This window comes from Giraffa tippelskirchi, chromosome 14, assembly GCF_054371585.1.
Source record: "Giraffa tippelskirchi isolate mGirTip1 chromosome 14, T2T-mGirTip1v1.2.pri, whole genome shotgun sequence".
In the NCBI taxonomy this organism is placed as follows: Eukaryota; Metazoa; Chordata; class Mammalia; order Artiodactyla; family Giraffidae; genus Giraffa; species Giraffa tippelskirchi.
The window spans coordinates 21,210,549-21,231,041 of record NC_137288.1 but is presented as its reverse complement, the minus strand read 5'-3'; the positions used below and the strand labels follow the sequence as shown (position 1 = coordinate 21,231,041).

At 36.2% G+C, this 20,493-nt stretch overlaps 2 long non-coding RNA genes across 2 annotated transcripts in view; one reads left to right on the top strand and one right to left on the bottom strand.

Moving 5' to 3' along the window:
- Nucleotides 1-20,493, top strand: part of LOC145534653 (uncharacterized) — a 442,985-nt gene that overhangs the window by 244,807 nt on the left and 177,685 nt on the right. Inside the window, exon 3 of the long non-coding RNA XR_014074847.1 lies at nucleotides 2,891-2,947. This is a non-coding gene — a long non-coding RNA (uncharacterized LOC145534653). The remainder of the gene's footprint in view (nucleotides 1-2,890; nucleotides 2,948-20,493) is intronic.
- Nucleotides 1-20,493, bottom strand: part of LOC145534649 (uncharacterized) — a 41,758-nt gene that overhangs the window by 7,817 nt on the left and 13,448 nt on the right. The gene's annotated exons all lie outside the window — the stretch shown is intronic.

The window sequence follows — 20,493 nt, the reverse complement described above, 5'->3', positions numbered from 1 at the left end:
CCTCTGGACATCTTAGCATTTTTGTTAATCCCTGTTTCTGACAATGCTGTCATATAAAATGTGCCTTCCAGGGGCCTGGCCCCTGATGATGACCTGTCAGTGAACTTGCAAGGTGTATTTTTTATAAATTATGCTCCAGTTTAGCATCTGTCTGAATTCGTATTACAAGAGCAAATAACCATTGTCTGACCTCTGTGATTTTATTGAAATGCTGTCTGGGTGGCAACAGAGTAAAAGCCCGATTTTGTAGAACTATGAGAAGTATATTGACTTTGTCATTTAATTACTCCTTTTATGAACAATAATTTTCTCATCCTGTTTTCCTTGACATGGTGCTTCCTTATTATTTTTGTTGTTGTGGAAAACAACATTGTAAAGCAATTATCCTCCAATTAAAAAAAAATAGAAAAAAGAAAAAGTTGAACTTTTTAGCTAACCCAATATTTGATTTGGAACTTTTCATCGTCACGAGGTTTTTTGCTTAGTGATTTAATCTCCTTATTTGATATTGGTACATTTAAACTTTCTATTTCTTCTTACTTCAGTATTTTTGGTGGTGCACTTTTAATTATGTATCCAGTTCTAGGTTGATCACTTTGTTGGCATATAATTGTTCCTAGTAATTCCTTATGATTTTTTAAGAAGAGTCTTTGTTATGATTGTAATGTTTACTCTTTCATATCTGATCTTATTTATTTCATTCTTTTTCTTTTGAAAAAATATTTATCTAAAATTAATTTTTGATTGAATTAAAGATTCTTTAAATTCTATAATGCTTAAAAATTTTCGAAAGTTTCACACAGATGACTTTGTACCATCCCATAATAACCCTTCCCTTTTCCCCCTCTACCTTTACATTACCCTCTCTCCTTCCTTCACCTCACCGGTAACCACTAGTTTGTTCTCTAAATCTGTAAGTTCAGTTTTTGTTTGTCTTGAGATATATTCATCCTTCCATTTTGATTTCTTCTTTAGCCCAATATTTGCTCATGGATGTGGTTTTGAATTTCCAAGCATTTGTGAATTTTGCAATTTTCCTTTCATTATTGATTTCTAGTTCCATTTCATTGTGGTTGGGAAAGATGCTTGGAATAATTCTAGTCTTCTGAAATTTGTTAAGAATTGTTTTGTGACCTGACATTTGATCAATCACAGACAATGTTCTCTGTACGCTTGAGAGGAATGGACATTCTGCTGCTGTTGAGTAGAATGTTCTGTGTACATCTGTCATGGCCATTTGTTCAAGTCAGCTGCTGCTTTATCGATTTTCTGTCTGGATGATCTATTATTGAATGTGGGATATTGAAGTCTTCTACTATTACTGTATTGATGTCTATTTTTCCCTTCAGTTATATCAGTGCTTGTTTTATATATTCAGGTGTTCTGATGTTGAGTGTATATATATTTATAACTGTAGTGTCTTATTAATTGGCCCTTTTAACATTATGTAATGTCCCTTTTGTATCTTGTGACAATTTTTGGCTAAGTCTATTTTGTCTGACATAGGTGTGGTTACTTGTTCTCCCTTTTGTTTACTATTGCATGGAATCTCTCTTTAAATCCCTTCACTTTCAGTCCATGTAAGTTCCAAAGTCTAACATAAGTCTCTTTAGACGACATAGAGGTCGATCTTCATTTTGCTTTTGTTTTTGTTTTTCATCCAATAACCACTCTATACCTTTTGGTTGGTAAATTTAGTCCAGTATATTTACAGTAATTATTAAAAGTGAGAGGTTGCTATTGCTATTCTGTTCATTTATTTGTCAGTTTTTTTTGTTTTGTGTATTTTTTTCTCTTTCCTGTCTTCTTTTTTGACTTTGTCTTAATCCATTAAGGCTGCTGTAACAAAAATATCATAATCTGGATGGGTGATTTAAAAAAAAGCATTTGTTTTTCACATTTTTTGAGGCTGGGATGTCCACAGCACTGCCAAATTCAAGGTCTGGTGACAGTCCACCTTCTCATTTACAGACAGCACCTTCTAGCTGTAACTGCACATGACAGCTGGTTCTAAGAGCCCTCTGCTGCTGCTGCTGCTGCTAAGTCACTTTAGTTGTGTCCGACTCTGTGCGACCCCATAGATGGCAGCCCACTAGGCTCCACTGTCCCTGGGATTCTCCAGGCAAGAACACTGGAGTGGGTTGCCATTTCCTTCTCCAGTGCATGAAAGGAAAAAGTGAAAGTGAAGTCGCTCAGTCGTGTCCGACCCTTAGCGACCCCGTGGGCTGTAGCACACCAGGCTCCTCCATCCATGGGATATTCCAGGCAAGAGTACTGGAGTGGGGTGCCATTGCCTTCTCCGAAGAGCCCTCTAGGGTTATTTATAAACTCACTAATCCCATTCATGAGGGCTCCTTTCATACAGTCTATGCACTTCTCAAGATCTCACCCATGAATACTCTCATATGGGGAATGAGGTTGCAGCATAAGATTTGGAGATGTAAACATTCAGTCCATAGCAGATTTGATCATTTTCTGGTGATATATTTGATTTTTTTGTCTTTCTCTCTCTTTTTAACCTGCTATAGACTTTTTCTTTGTGACTACCGTGAGATTTTCATAAAAATTCTGTCTTTGGGCAATTCAATTATAATTCACATATAATGTGTCAAAACCTTTTTAGCTCACTAATTACTACTATTGAACTATTCTATATTTTTTTTGAATTTTCTATATCCTTAATCATGATGTTGCAAAGATATATTTTCTTTGTTTCCTACATTTATTCTTCTATTTATTTTTTCTTACATTATTTCACTGGCCAAGATAGCCAATAAAATGCTAAGTAGAAATAATAATAGTTTGCACTGCTTTTTCCTTTAAGGAAAATGATTTAAATAATCCCTCATTATATATGATCATTGACTTAGTGATTCTTTTCCTTTTTTAGATCCTTATTATTGAAACAGTTCTTGCAGTGACTACTAACCACAGCACTTCTCCTAAGGTAAGGTTATTGTCTTTTTCTTTTTTTTTGCATTAATGTGGTGAATTCTGTCAGTTGATTCCCAAATGTTAGAACTTTTATTATTCCTGCATTATGCTCTGATTTCTCATGATGGACTTTGATTTTCTGTTTTATCAGACTTGCTTTGCTGATATTTTGGTCAGGAGTTTACCATCTGAATTTATAACAAGGGTTGACCTGGGTTGTTTGTCCTTGTCAGGATTTGATATTAAAGGTTAAAATTGTGACGCAGAATGAGATAGAAAATGTTTTCCTCTTTTTCTATCCTCTTCAAATATTTGTATAGTATTGGTGTTGTTTATCTTAAACATATTTAGTAGAATTTGCTAATGAAGCTGTTTGGCATTGAAGTTTTCACTTATAGGAGAAGTTTCAATAATCAATTTAATTTCATGAACAGATGATAAAATTTTATTTAGAATTCTATTTATTCATTTGTCAAGTTATAGGTTTTATTTATTAAGGCATTTATTCATTTTGTTTTCACTTTCAAGCTTGATAATTCAAAGGTGGTTATAATTTTTGTTGGTATCTGTAGTGATGCTCCTTTTTTTGGATTTTATTTGTTTCAAGAGTCTCATGCTTTTCCAGCTGAGCTAGCTGAGTGCTCCTGATTTTCTATTTTCTATTTGAACAGTACTAGTTGTGTTTTTCAAGTTCATTAATAATACAGAAATTATTCTTGTTTCATTTCTGTTCTCTATTTTATGATTTTAATTTTATTGATTTCTTTTGCTTTATTGGTTAGAGGTTGCTTTGCTGTTCATTTTTTGTGCTTTCTGAAATGAAATTCATAATCATTGCTTTTAAAACTTTCTTATGTTATGGCTATAAATTCTCCTAGCTTCATGAAATGCATTTTAAGATATTTTCATTAACATTTAGATTAAAATATTTTCTAATTTTATCTGTGATTTCTTTTTTATGATGTTCTGTTGGTTATTTGAAAATAACTTCATTTCAAAAATGTCAGCAATTCTCCCTCTAATCCCCTGCTTTCAAATTCATTTCTCTCTTTTCTCACCAATGGGAAGAGAGCGTATATTGAATGGTATCAACACTTTGTAATTTATTGAGGCTTGCTTTATAAGCCAACATAAGGCCAGTTGTCAAAAAAATGTATATGTTCTTGAAAATTATGTATACTCCGTTTTTTAAATGATTCATAGAGATTATATGTAGGGCTACATTGTCCATGTTATTGTTAGTTTTATATAGTTTCTTCTTATACATTTTATGCTTTTTATTGGGCTTTATGTGTCTTACACTATCAATTAATCATTTTTTATTTCTCTATTTTCCAATATACTAATTTCATAGATATGAAATAGATATATGTTTGCCATTCTTTTATAGTTCATAAATTATACTCTCGACTTACTTAGTCTTCTGGAGATGGAGAATATTTTTATTATCTGTGCATGTTCAATTACTCTATGATTCTAGTAGCTTAACTTAGAACTACTATAAATTTTTAAATGCTATCTCACAAATGCAAAATCTGAATCTTACAGATTTTGTTCATAGCTATCAAATTAATTTCTTGATTTGGAAATTTTGTTGTCTTTAAGTAGTAATTTCTTTCATTGTATGAAGCTGGTTGCAAATAATAGAAACCCACCCTTACTGCCTGCGCCTAAAGGGTAGTGATGGTGAGAAGTTGGTAAAGGATCTGATGAGTTTCCAGGCAGTGACTCTCTGACAGTTACTTCTCTGCTTATGTGTTGGAGTCTGATTATTTTGTAAGCTTCTCACATGCTTGCAATACTTGTCAGGTGTGCAGTGGCCAAAGTGTATTGCCGTGAAAATGACCAAAACTGGCCCAAAGTCCTGATGACATTTCAGGTCCAGTGCTCACCACCAACTAATCAAATTGGTATCTGTAACCTTTAGTTTAGCCTCTGGTTTGCTCCATGTGGCTTAGTCCATTCTTGAAATAATCAGTTCTGACGGGAGGCCCAATTCTCCTGTGACATGTAAGGTTATCAAGACTGTGCAGTAGGGTGTGTGATATTTCAGAATCTTAGGACAAATTGTGAACAAGGAGACAGTGAGGACTTTGTATTTGACTCTTAAATTTTATATACTTGATTCAACATTTAATTTCACACTATTTTAAAGGTTTAGAGTATTTCTTTTGGTGGTACTCTTGTTTACATTATACATTGAAACATTATGATACCTGCAAATTGCATTTACTAAGTAACGAAATTTTATTTAATATAAAATAGTTTATTTTCATAGTCAGCAAAAGCTCTATTTTATTCATATATGAGAAGATAGATTTGAGAAGTATCCTGTAAATGAAAATGAATTCACCTGATATTTTCAGTATCACCTGTATTGTTCTTTCTCTAAGGCACTTACTTTATTATTTTATGTTTTGCCATTAACGTCATTCAGTTAAAGGACTAGAAACATTCATTTGATTTAATACAAATTGTTATATATGTAATATATCTATGAATATTAATGATTAAGAATGTCATTCATTAAAGACATTCTTCTTTGTAACAGTAAGATTGTATGTGAGACATGAATGGTTTTAGAAGCATCTCAAATACATCGTTTTTTATATAAACTAATATACACCTTGAATAGTGTATAACCTGTAATTTTTTAGGTCAGACATATAATTGCTAATCTTTAAATTCAATCCGTATATCTGACTATTTTATACTTTACTGTAATAAGCATTTCAGAGAAGGTAAATAATAACATTACTGTGAAAATGTTTGCTAATAGAGCCTATTGTGTTCAACAAAATTAGCATAATTATTCTCTAAAAGAATCAGCTTCATTTCCATTTGTATTGATATATTCTACACAGCTCTTGTTTTCTTCAGGCATTAGAAAATTTTATCAGGTGGGTGAATTTTAGTAATGGTTAAGCTTATGGTTATTTGTGTTACCTATCTGGGAAGACAGCTGCAATCACTACAAGCTCTGGTCCCAGGCAGGATATAAAGTTGACAGTTTGTTTTCAGCATTTTATTCACCTTATTTTGAAAATGCATATGCCTTCTTTAGAATTTATGCTTCAATAACTCCAGTGATTTTTTTTTTTTTTTTCACTTCTCCTAGTTTCTCTCTGTAAGTTACAGCAGGACCAGGCTAGGGCTGGACAGCATGACACAATCCTAGTGTTGCCTGGCCTTGATTAGTTAACTATTCTAAACTCAGTCCTCCACCATGTAATGTTGAAAGAATATTCCAGTTCTCTAATGCCCATCTGCAACATAGGCATTATAGTAGCACCAAATGCAAACACTGCAGTGAGAATGGGATGAGATAAAGCATATTCAGATTTTAATGCAGTACCTGGAGAAAAATGACTATTGATTGAATGTTAATTCCTGTATTGTCAGAGTGACTTACAGTCTCCCACAGCAGAATTGCTCAAGCATAAAATAAATGGGTCCTTCTCTCAAATAACAGTGCCAGTTGGATGTTATGGTTTGAAAAGTGAGCTTTGCTTCTTACAGTCGTTGTTTCCACATTTTCCTTTACCCTCCCCACTTCTTTCCGTCCTCCCCTTCCCTTCCTCCCCTCCCCCCTCCTCTTCCTCCTCCTACTTCCTAGTGATAGCAGTGGTGATGGTGATGAGGGTGATGAGCTCTGTTTGGAGGTTGTTATTATAATATACTCTTTGGAGGCTCTCTTCTTCCACAATGCCATCCATTAGAGCACTACTAATTTGGTAACTTTGTTGAATCCATTTAGGCCTGCTTACTTGTAGTTTCATATCATCTCTTTCAGCATTCACCTTTTAAATGAAGCTTAATTCTCTTTATACAAATGGGTAACAGACAAGGCTGAGCATCACCTGGGAAGTGCCAGTTGGAAGTTGTGTCACAATGGAGGTTCCCCATCGTCATAATGTTTTGGCAAGTCTCTATCAGTCTGGCACTATATCCTCTGGTTCTACCTTTTCTAGAAACCAATGCAACTTTTTCTTTTCTATTCTTAAGTGATTGTCCTAATAAAGCATGATTTGAAGCAGATTTTAGTTAACTTGTTAAGAAACCTCTCAAAAGAACAATCAATATTCCATTAGTTGTTACTTCAAATTTACTAGTCATTATTTAATTTTGGAGAAAACACGCTGAAACAATCAGGACCAACCTGCACTGATTTTTAACTACCACACCTCTTAACCTATCCACATATTCACCCATGTATTCTGCCTCCTCCCTGTTATAATAGGTGAATGCATTGTAATCCTATCTAAGGCTTTTTTTTGATTTGAAATCTAACCTGATTCTGAGGAGAGATGTACTCATGTGATCTTGCAGCCTTTTTGTGTTCATGTGTTTGTAATATGTGGGGTTCTTCAGTGCATGGATCTCAAGGCAGGGGGTCCTCTTGCCCAAGTGCCCAAGGGAGGTACTGCCTGCAAAATTAGATTGTTTTAACTTAATTGAATAAGCTTCATGAGCATAGAAAGTAGTTTCTTAACTCATAGTAAAATTCATCCTGTCTTTTACATTTAAATTTTGGATACATTCCCTCTTGTGATTTTTGTTGCCATTGTTTGTTACTTTATTATAAATACCAAAGGTATTTATATTTTGCTTTTTGAGAAGCTTTTTGTATATATTTAAAATCTGCTTGTGGTTTTGCAGAGCTTCTCTGAATAATGTCTGCAAGATAAAACCTGGAAAAATAGTTATATTTTTTCAGATTAAGTGCCAAGTTGTTTCACTAACACATTTATTCCATCACATCAGAATAACATTATCACAAGAATTTGTACTTTCAGGTATACAATCTATGAGCATAGTGGCTAGCATGTAAAATATATTTCAAAAATGTTCTTTCTCTAGATAAGACTCTGCAATTAACAAGTTTTATGATTAGATTAAATCCTAAACCTTCTGCCATTTCAGGGCTCCTTCAAATATGTTTTATGGTATTTGTTCATTTTCCTTTGGATTATTTACATAAAATAAAACTGAAGAAGTGGAAAATAAAATTCTGTATACGGTCATGTTTCCCAAGTATCATGTATACAAAATAATCTGTCAGCAATGTTTTATTTCTTAATAAGATAGAAGACTCTGAAAGTGCATTTCAGAAAGGAGTAACGTAGTGGAAACTATGCTATTGGATCACATTTGTCTTCAAGTATGGGAGCTGTTAGTACATCCCAAGTATGGCTGGGTCATATTTTCTTTGAAACAGTAGAATTTAATCTGATAAAACAAATTCTATAGAAGATTTTATATCTCTGACAGTGAACTGTTCTCATTGCTAGAGATCTATACAATTCTCTGTCCAGATACAGAACAATCTTACAGCATGGCAGTTCATCCAAATTCCCATTTGTATGATTAGAGTGGAATTAAAAGTCCTAAAACTAGAATAGAATTAGATGGCCAGATGCTTAAGTGAATTGCTGCTCCTCGATTAAGCCTATTTCAGCTCCCAACCAGTATCTGTAAATCAAAGTCATTTAAAGAAATATTTCAAAAAGTACTATGCCTACAGTAATCTTTAAAGACTGTTAATTAAGGCTTTTATATTAGGAAGCAAAAGTCTAATCAGAGAATCATGCTTATGCATTTATTCTCTTTATACCGTTCATTATTTTAGGCAGTATCTATTTAATATTTCTGAGTAAAATAGAACAGTATATACCATTATAGGAGGCAAAATTGTACCAATACTTTCATTTAAAACTGATTAATTTTATAATACTTTAAAGGGTATTTTTTAATGAAGCAGCACTCACAAAAACTTCACTAACATAACTGAATTTTTGGTATGTAAAGTCTTTATCCAAATCACTTTTCACACCATCTCTGGATATCCAATTAATGATATTAAAGAGAAAAATTGTTCATAATAAAATAAAAGATATTTGGAGAAAGTATCCTGATATTGACATTGGCTTTAAACATAACCATTTTTTTTCAAGAAACATACGTAATATTGTTCAAATAAAAATTGTACACAGGTATAAGGAACAGTAAAATAGGAATGAACTTAACCAAGGACATGAAAAACCTATAATCTGAAAGCTGTAAGACAATGATGAAATAAACTGAAGAAGACACACATAAGTGGAAAGAGATGCTGTATTCATAGATCAGAAGATCTTCAGGTGTACAACTTAGTTACTCAGTAATTTTATAGATTATATTCCATGTAAAGTTGTTACAAAATGTCTTTGGACAGTCATCAAAATATCCATTACCATTTTCCTTCCTAGAAAACTCCTTTCTGTTCTTTAAAACCGATCCCCTGAATGACTCTTCATGATACCTCCTTGATCTGTTCAAGGATAACTGGTCTCTCTAGCTCTCTCTGCTGTCAGTGGTATGATTCTCTCTAATCTTTATCACATAGCACCAGTCCAACTGTGTTACAGTATTTTCATTTGTTTTCATGTTTCTAATTTCCAAAGAGCCAAGTCCTGTTTCCCATGTCTTTCCCCCCAAGATTGTATTTTATAACATTGTCTTACTCACCTTTTTTTTTTTGCCAGCTTCATTGAGGCACAATTGACCAATCGAACGGTACACTTAGAATGTACAATGTGGTGATTTAATCTAGTGAAATGTCTACCAAGTCAGGCTAATTAATATATCCATCATGTCACAGACTTACCATTTTTTCATTCGTTTTTAAGAGCATCCTTTCCTTCGGTTCTAGATATTGTCTTATCTACCAGATTACAGTAATTTTTGTAATGTTTCTTCTCTTCCCATATTTTGTCCACATATTTTTTTTCCTGTTGTTTGATATAATTTGTGCCTGTTCATGTTAGAAATTATCTCAAATGCTGGACCATTCTGATTTAGGAAAGTGAACTCGCTCAGTCATTTCCGACTCTTTGCGACCCCATGGACTGTAGCCTACCAGGCTCCTCCGTCCATGGGATTTTCCAGGCAAGAGTACTGGAGTGGGTTGCCATTTCTTTCTCCAGATCTTCCTGACCCAGAGATTGCACTCGGGTCTCCCGCACTCTAGGCAGACGCTTTACTGTCTGAGCCACCAGGGAAGTCAAGTCTGATTTAGGAATGAGTCGCTAAACGCTGCTGGAAGCTTTGCCTGCATGGGGAGGACCTGGGGATAGAGGACTCACTCTGGGGGCCATTGACATTTTGCTACAGAAACCTCAGTGGTCACACCACGCAGCCTGTTCCTCCAGAGGCATCCCCAGTCTCCTGGCTCATCTCTGTGCAGGGATGTGGGTCTGGGATTCTCAGCACCCAAGCAGGAATTTTCATTACTCTCCATTTCAACCCAGTGCCCCCATCACTGTAGCCTACAGCCTCAAACTTGAAAGTCTACTTGGTCAATTCATGCAAGAAATAACTTTCCCACTGGCTTTGCAGGAGACAAGTAGGCTATCTGTCTGACTGTGTGCATGTGTTAGGGAAAGCATTGAGGGGTGGGAGGGAGTCAGAGATCTAGGAAATTGAAGTGCTCCAGACAAACTTTCAAACAATATTAGATTTCCATCTTTTTAAAAAATTCCTTCCTTCCTTTCTCTCTCTCCTTTCCTTCCTTCCCTCCATCCATCTTTCCTTCCTTCCTTCCTTTCCATCCATTCATCCATCTTTCCTGCCTTCCTCTCTTCCTTGCTTCTTGAAACCGGGTCTGTCAGTTTTTTACCCATTTCTAGGCTTTGGCTGTGAAAATGTTTTTGTTTATTACTGACATCCCTTTTGGTGAATACTAACTATTCAGTTTTAACTCATTATCTAATTATCCTTTTGCCAAAATATTTTCATTTTTCATTTCGATTGCCTTTGCCTTGTGAACTCTAACATTCTTTTCTGAAACATCTTACTGATATATTCACAAGGAGAGGAGATAGGCATCTATATTTACGTTTGTTTTAAATGAGAGGTATTTCCAGTTGATATGCTTTTATTTTCATCCATTTTGTTTGGATGATGTTGGTGGTGGTGAATGTAGTGAATAGTTTTAAGTGTTTAAAAGTAAAATTGCATTCACATTGACTACATGACGCAATAATATGGTGAGTCCCAATAATTATGTTAGAACAAGAGAGTGGAATATCCACAGTTTAAGTCAGTGCAGCTTAGCTTTACAAAAATAATCTTTTTTTAAGCCTCACATGCATCAATATTGTTTGAACAGCTTGCATATACAAATGTTGCTATTTAATTGTCTTAATATTCATCCTTACTCTGTGAGCGTGTTAAAGATCTCCCAGCTTTCATTGGCGCTCAGGAGAATAGAAAGCACTAGTACAACACTGACTTAATCTTTGCCTGACATGTATTCTCCAACCACCTAAGCATGTTCTTACTCAGGAGCAGAGTATGCTGATAGCAGTAAAGTGATTATCAGAACCAATTTACATTGATTCTCCTGAACTGCATGATACAGTAGAAATTTGAAATATTCCTGTTATGACTTTGTTTTTAAGAAATATACAACCTCAAAAGAGTGCTGCTGCTGCTAAGTCGCTTCAGTCATGTCCGACTCTATGCAGCCCCATAGATGGCAGCCCACCAGGCTCCTCTGTCCCTGGGATTCTCCAGGCAAGAATACTGGAGTGGGTTGCCATTTGCTTCTCCAATGCATGCATGCATGCTAAGTCGCTTTAGTTGTGTCCAACTCTGTGTGACCCTATAGACAGCAGCCCTCCAGGCTCCTCTGTCCACGGGATTCTCTAGGCAAGAATACTGGAGTGGGTTGCCATTTCCTTCTCTTCAAAGAGTACTAATTTTTCTTAAGTCTAAATTGTTATTTTGTAATGGAAAAAAGATAATAACATTTCATTTTCTTTAACTGTTATAACCTTCACTGAAGACAATGAATAAAGCATACTTGAATCCTGAAGTCTAGGTTAAAATATAAGCTTTGTGTTAATTCCAAAAATAATGTAAAATTAAGGGGATGTTTTTCAAAGTTTCAAGTAAATTTATGAGAGACATTTCCATCATTTACAGGATAATTTATTTGCCTTTTGAGAGCTAACTGTGTTTTTTAGGTCAGTGAAATTAAAGCTATGACATGAGAATTGTGTGAATTTTCCATGAATATGAAAGACTAGATTTGGGGAGGAAGGCACTTGGGAAAAATTATGTTGCTTTCAGAGAAAGCTGGGCTGGGAATTTAGAGGGAAGATGATGATGGCGGTAACAGCATGGCATCTGCTCAACATCTACCCTTTGGCTCTGTGGCAATTCTATGCAGTATCATGGGTTTAAATACCATTTACAACATAATAATTACTGAATGTATATCACCAGACTAGATCTTCTTCGTATTCTTTGGGCTCATCCCCATCTCCTTCTTGATATTTCCATGTGCATGTCTAATATATGTCTCATTACTAATATGCACACAGTTGAATTCCAGATACACCTTTTATTCTAATGCCCTATGAACTCAGATTATCAGGTAATGCCAACTCTAACCTTTTATTCGCTTGGGGGGAAATAGACTTTAAGTCATCTTTGATTCCTTATTTCTTCCATAATCCACAGATCCAATCATTTGAACCTTTCTGACTCTAGTTTCAAGAGCTATTCATGATCAGATCATGTACCTCTTTCATAGCTATGTCTGCTCCCAGCAGCATTAAAGCCACTATCATCAATTACTTTCATTTGTGCCAATGCACATGACTTCTGCAGTTTCTAACAGTGTACCCAAGCATTAATTTAAAATAGAGGTCATAGTGATCATTTTTAAAAGTAAGTTAAAGGTACAAAGAATATGGAATAGACTTGCCTTTCTCCCTTCACCCCACTAGTACAATTATGAACCATGGAGATGATGCAGGAAGCATCTAAAGATAAAAAATGAAAAGTTTAAAGAGAAAGGCAGCCTAGTTAGGGACTCCAGAACTGGAAGAATTTATAACGGCAAGGTGTCTTACCACCCTATCCCCAACAGTGGTGATGGTATCAAAGTCTAGCATTTTCTGGACTGCCAATCTAACAAAAGTAGGCAGTCTAAAGATGCTACACGTCATGTAGGTTTCATGTCTCCCCAGGATCAAAGGGAATGGAGAATATGGCAGCCTGTTGACAAACACTCTCCTTCACTAAGCCCAAGAATCTGTGTTGAGAGACACCAGGTGGCTGCTCTTCACCAGTGAAAGGGATCCTGCCAGGGACCAAACCCTGAACAGAGAAGGCTCCTTGTAAGGACCAGCTCGAGTGTCTACTTTCGATGGACCCGCCAGAATGACTTCCGACGGATAAAAAGTTGTTTTGGAGGGTGATTAAAATGCTCTCAAGTCAGAGTGCAGTTCTTTTTGTGTAACTATGTGAATATGCTAAAAGCCATTTAATTGTACACTTGAACAAATTTTATGGTCTGTGAATTATATCTCAATAACCTTTAAAAAAAACACCAATAACCTATTACTACACACCTATCAGGATGGTTAAAATTAAAACATGGGTAACATGAAATGCTGTTGAAAACTGTTTCACTCATACATTGACAATAGGAATATAAAGTGGTAGAGCCTCTTTTGGAAGCAGTTTGGCAGCTTCTTAAAAAATAAAGATACTTTTAACCATATGTCTAAGCAGTTGCACTCTTGGGCCTTGATCCCAGAGAAATGAAAATTCATGTTCATGCTGAAATCTGTAAATGAATGTGAAAAGCACCACTATTCATAATAGATCCAAACTGGAAACTACCTAAATATCCTGTAACAGAAAGACGGTTAAACCAACTGTATAAAGCCAGGGTATGGAATACCACTCATCACAAAAAACGAATGGATTCTGTATGCATGCACCAACTTGGATGGACCTCAAGAAAATGATGCTCAGTGAAATTAGCCATCTTAAAAGTTTACAGACCATGTGATTCCACTTCTACAACATTTTTGAAATGACCAAGTTAAGGAAATATAGAACAGATTAGTTGGCTGTTACGGTGGGTTAGGGAGAGAGACAGGTATAGGGTAAGGAAGATTGTTGTGGTTATAAAAGGGCCGTGTAAGGAATCATTGTGTTGATAGAACGTCCACTATTTTGACTGTGGTTCTGGTGACACAGACCCTGCACATGTCATAAAACTGTATGGGACTAAATGCACACAGATAGGCACACACATAAATGACTATAATTAAACTAGACAAATATGAATAGGATAAGTGGATTTCTTGGACCCTCTCCTGATTGTGGTATTTTATTAAAGTTTTACAGGATGCTAATAATTGAGGAACTAGGCAGAGGGTAGACAGGATCTCTGTATTATTACTAACAACCGCATGTGAATCTTATTTCAAAATACAAGTTTAATTTAAAAAAAAATATCAAAGCCATGTCATATTTTATCTGAAAAAAAAGCCTTCAGTGTTTCTTATGTCACAGAGAATAAAAGTCTAAATTCTTGCTAGCAGAGCCTAGCAGAGCCCTCCGTGATCTGGCCCCATTCAGCTCTCAGGCTCTACAAATCACCCCCCCCATTCACACAAGTCCAACCTCATTACACTCGTCCCTTTCTTTTACTTTAGCTGTTGCTGTGGCAACCAGCTCTGTGCAGCTGTATCCTGACTGCACCGTGAATCTATCACATTCACTCCAGTGCTTGTTTTCCACTTCATCATGAGATGCCAGCAGAACCCGCCTCAGTGTAGGACAGTCCATCTTATGGACCATCCCTTCCCAATGTGTGATGGGAGCTGGTGTCTGAACATTGCATAAATTGATTCCTTGGGCAGATAATGTGTGACATCCTCCATGTGACTATCAGAGAGTTCCTGGCAGTGGGTTGGATTCCCTTCTTTCCCGTCTTAACCTTCCCATTGCTGTTCCTTGCATCACTTGTCCAAGTAAGTTGCCTGCAAACATCTAATTTGTTTGATTATTCTGTCTGGATTACAAAAATTTAGAAATCTTAGCTCTCTCAAAACTTCATCAAGTTTGATTTTCCTCCCCCCTATAATACTTTTCATATTCTAAGATAATTTGTAATTAAATGATTTCTCTTTTCTCACCCTAGTTATCTGCCTTTTCTTGCTAGAAGTAAGGTAAGTTCCATAAGAATAGGACCTTTGTTTTATTCACTAGCGTATCTGAAGCACTTACAAAAGTGCCTGGCATAGCCTATTAATTTTACAAGTACCTGCTTAATAGGGTGATTAGTTTGAATCTCTCATTTCTAAAGAGGGAAATGAGAACAGGTTTTGGATGAACATCTTAAAAGAATCATACATGATTCTAAGCATCAGCAGAACTACACTGAGACCACAATCATTAAGGGAGATACAGAATGGGAAGGTTGACATTACTCGTATTCAACTCCTTTCAGGCACCATTGTTAGAATGGATACGTTCTGTATGGATATTGGCATTCCCTTAGTAGATGCTGGAAGACATGGTCTCAAAGAGAGTCAATGAAAGATAACTGTAGAAAACTGGCCGTTGGCACAGAAAGGAAGAACAGAGACCATCAGATGTAACTGAGAGATGACCTCCAGGGAACAACCAGCATAGAGGCTTAAGACCATGTAAATGTGAATACACTGTCATTCTCATTCAGGTTCCCGAGGTTCTGTGGTGATTTCAGGAGAGTGTTCCACAATCTGCATGTAAAAGAAAGTGAACCCACTTAGATAACAGCATCAATCAACCCAAACGTGAAAGTAGCTAAACTCCTCCCTTTTCCATACAGAGAAAGAGATCTAATCTGAGACACAAATTACAGGAAGTGAATGTGATTGGTAAATATTTCAGACAGTGACACCCACCAGTGCACCCTCCAGGGCAGGGAGGACCCCTTTCATTTGTTTCCTGCTTCCAGGGAGATGATAGTGTCAAAGTCTCTCTCTTACTTTGGCCCTCTTCTTCTGCAAATTTAATTCAAAGTAATCAGTATGGCATTGAGGCACATCTTTATCTTGGGGTGGTCTGCCTGGGCCTCCACAAAAATGAGAAAATGTACAGTTTACTCCTTCATACTTTTACTATTCAATTATGTAGAAACGGATGAATGACTGTGTGTTTGGTGTCCTCTTTTGAGAGGCCGTTCTGCAGCATCAGCAGGCTGACGGCGCGTGCATGCACGATGTTGGTGGAACCAAAGGATCTGTGGCCACGTGATTACTCTGGGGCCTTCCAGGTCTGAGAAATATCATGCACGACCCCATGTTAGTGAATCTGAAGCTCTGTTGGCCCCTGGATAACGGCGCTGCCGAAAGTTCTGTGAGCAAATCGGTCACACCTACATCTGACAAAGGTGACTGTACCTTCATCAGGAAGTATCACTGTCCCCTTTTTAGGTGGAAAAAATATCATCTTCCCACCAAGTGGCTGGTGGTCTCCTTGAGAGCTGGTACCATCTCAGTTCTAGTCTTTGTTGTTTCACATAGTAGAACTCAAGTAAGTCATGTCCTACTCTGCTTGCTTCCTGAGAGTCTCTTCTGTTTTCTCTGTTTGTCTTTGGATGGTTATGATGCTTAGATCTGCCATGGGCTACTTAAACAGTACATTCTGAGTTGGCCTTTTTTTTTAAGTCACCATGACATTATTTCCAAAAGTTCTGGGCAGCAGATTTTACTTTGATTACATCATGTACTTGTCTATAATTTTGGTAAAGCAGCCCAATCGATCTTCCATTCCGTCTACCCTGTGTTCCTTAGAGGATAGTTGTAGATGAAATGAAGTCATGGGCAGAAAAATGCTTTGCTTGGCATACTGTTAAATGACATAAAGCCACTTAATGGAAATTATAGTCCTTCTCAGTTATAAATGATTGGGAAGAAATCAGTTCTAAGAATCAGAATAGTAAAACATATTTTTAGCAAATACATTTAATGCTATTTGCCTTGGTAAATATCATTTTTCAATTGTACATTGTAGTAATCAAGTAATGATTTCATGTTATAGCTCACCATTTTAGTTATTGTACGAGGTAGAAAACAGGTGTTTGTTCATATATTTGCACTTATGCATGTGTCTACAGAAAACACGTGGCTGAAAACATAAAACTCATGGTAAAGATAATGAAAAAGAAGGCAAAAGTCTGTGCCCTTAGTATATTAGACTTAGTATGTTTGCAACATGAACAGATGACTGTCAATGTGGTAATAACATGACCAATGACTGAAGATTTCTCAGATTAAATTGTGACTGAAGATAGAGACCTCTGAGAATATATGCTTCCAAGATTACATGCAGGCTATGTAAGATGAGAAACTTGATCTCTGTTCATAACTATTGTAATAGTTATGCTGTTGAGAAATACAGTAGAGAAACAAGTATTTGTACTTCACACTGTTGCAAATTCTCTACTTAAACGAAAAACCATGTTTACTTCCTATTAGGATTATCTTGTCTTCTCTAACCCTTCATTCTTTTTCTCTTCCCCTGATCCTTCACTGCTCCATATATTTTCTGTTATTCGTTTCTCTTGTCCTGTTATTTGTTATAAAGTACATAAGATATCCCTAATTTGCCAAAGCTTTCCTCACCTGTCCTGAAATATTCAAACTCACTCTGCTTTTTATTTTCCTACCCATCATTTCTGAGTAAAGGAACAATCAACACAAGTCAGCTAAGTGACACTCTACTCTTTTAATGTGTTTTAACATCATATAAGGGCTTCCCTTGTGACTCAGTTGGTAAAGAATCTGCCTGCAATGAGGGAGACCTGGGTTTGATCCCTGGGTTGGGAAGATCCCCTGAAGAATACCCACTCCAGTATTCTAGCCTAGAGAATTTCATGGATTGTTAAGTCCATGGGGTCACAAAGAGTCGGACACGACTGAGCAGCTTTCACTTTCAACCTCATATACAAATATTGTTGATATACTAGTACCTCTGAGTTCTCTTTTATAAATTTTATTTTATTTGCTGCTGCTGCTGCGAAGTCACGTCAGTCGTGTCTAACTCTGTGCGACCCCATAGATGGCAGCCTACCAGGCTCCGCCATCCCTGGAATTCTCCAGGCAAGAACACTGGAGTGGGATGCCATTGCCTTCTTTGATTTTATTATCTACTGGGCAGTAATCCTTATCTTTATATATCTCTAACGATAAAAACAGCAGATAACTATGTTGAAGTGAAGTCACAAACGAAAATCATGGGGGATGTTTAATATGTAAATCTTACTTAAGCATGTCAAGTAATTAGTCTATCTGAATATTAGATTGGCTAATCCCATTAGTCAATATTTCTATGTTCTCCATATGCTATTCTCTTCCCATATGAAGAAGTTTGGGAGATAATAATGCCCAAGAAGCTGCAAATAAACCATTTTTCATCCCATCACCAGAAGACCTAACAACATGTGTAATATTTGGTACATCCTTTTAAAGGAAAAATTAAAGAAAAATAAAGATCAGATATCACTTTCCTTATTTTCTAATAGAATTCATTATCCCAACAGATTACTTATATTTTATAAATAGTATATTTTTATAGGTATTTCATATGTCCAAATGAAATGCTTAAATATAGAATTAAAGCCTCAAATTTTCCTCTTTAAATAATTTGCATGTACATCTATAATTGCATATCAATATACATTTAGGTAGCACTGACACAATATGTCAGGAAGATCCCCTGGAGGAGGATAATGGTAACCCACTCCAGTATTCTTGCTTGAAAAATCCTTCGGACAGACGAGCCTGGCAGGCTACAGTTCAAAAGGTCACAAAGAGTCAGACATGACTGAGCAACTAAGCATGCACACATAGTATAATTAGTTAGAAATTTAATTCTATGATAACACAATTATATAATCATATGTTAATATAGTTACATTATATGGGATTAATATGTCAATATATTAATGTGTGCATATTTATGTGTGTGTTTATGTGTAACAATGTATTTAAAGCATCTTAAACCCAAAATGACTTCCCTGATAGCTCAATTGGTAAAGAATCCACCTGCAATGCAGGAGACCCTGGTTCAATTCCTGGGTGGGGAAGATCCGCTGGAGAAGGGATATGCTACCCACTCCAGTATTCTTGGGTTTCCCTTGTGGCTCAGCTGGTAAAGAATTCATCTGCAATGCAGGAGATCTCGGTTCATCCCTGGGTTGGGAAGATCCCCTGGAGAAGGGAAAGACTACCCACTCCAGTATTCTGGCCTGGATAATATAGTCCATGGGGTCGCAAAGAGTCAGACATGACTGAGTGACCTTCACTTTCGCTAGAGGGACCCAGGAGACAGTCCATAGATCTAACAGCAGAGGTGCCAGTTGGCCTAACTAGAAGAGGGTCTCTTCACATCCCTCTCCTAGAGCTGCTGTTGAGTTCTGTTGAGCTTAATGTATTTACCCAGGAAACAGAAACCGGTTTCTTCTCTTCTTTGAATTATTTTCTTTTCATTTTTAATTGAAATATAGATGCTTGGTGATGTAGTAGTGTCTTCTGTATAACAACATGAATCGGCTATACATATACAACTATCCCCTCCCTCTTGAACAATTTTCATGTGATGACAATAATAGACATCAAAACTGTCCCTTCAAACTTATGACTGTCTTAAAGTTCTTGAGCAGTTCCTTGTTCAACTACTATACCGGTGGCCTTTATTTATGAAAAGAAAAAATATCATGAAATATTGGCAAAAAGGTCTTTCTCAGCATACTTCATTTCGGGATTGTTTATTTACTTCTAGATTGTCCTCAACCTCTCTCGCAATTTTTGGAGTTTTGTCATTTCTTCTAGATGACATTTTCCTTGTCGTTTTCCATTAATAGCAAGAAGACAAATTATACAACATTTTCTTCAGGTATATTTACTGAATTTTTACTATATGCTCAGACAATGGATTATGTGCTTTCTAGGCATTAATTCATTTGATTATTACAACATTATGCATTGGGTACAATTATTACCCATGTCTTCTTTAGAGAAAATATTTTCTATGTAATCTAAATATGAATATATGTCCCCACAGTTTGACTAAATCTACTAAACTTGTAGAATTCTATATTAGAGACAATAAAGTGAATCCTAGTATTTCTTCCATACAGTTATAAACAAAAATTATTGTTCCATTTCATACTTGAGCTATTTGATATTGAAGATAATGTACTGAAATCCCCGTGGGACAAAAACAAGCATGTCTTTCTGTGCTTCCTTGCAAGTTTACAAGAAGACAGATATCAAAAATGTTGTGTTGACCACTGCTGTTTTGTTGCTCTGCTATCTAAGGCATCTTTACATTTCCAAGGAAAGATGGATGTTCTCAATATGGTCACTGTTGGCTAGAGAAAGGCCAAACATCAGATTATTCTCTGGGTCAAAAACTGGAATCATTCTGTTTTGTTAAAACTCTGGAGATACAATGTTCAGCTTCTCTGTGAATATAAAAGCTAATGTGTCTGACTCTTTGTGACCTTTGGACTGTAGCCTGCCAGATTCCTTGTCCATGGAATTCTCCAGGCAAGAATACTGGAGTGGGTTGCCATTTCCTCCAGGAGATCCTCTCGACCCAGGGATTGAACCCATGTCTCTAGTGGCTTCTGCACTGGCAGGCAAATTCTTTACCACTGCACCACCTGGGAAGCAAAAACTAATATAGTTTGGCTTAATGCAGGGAAAAATAAACCAAAGT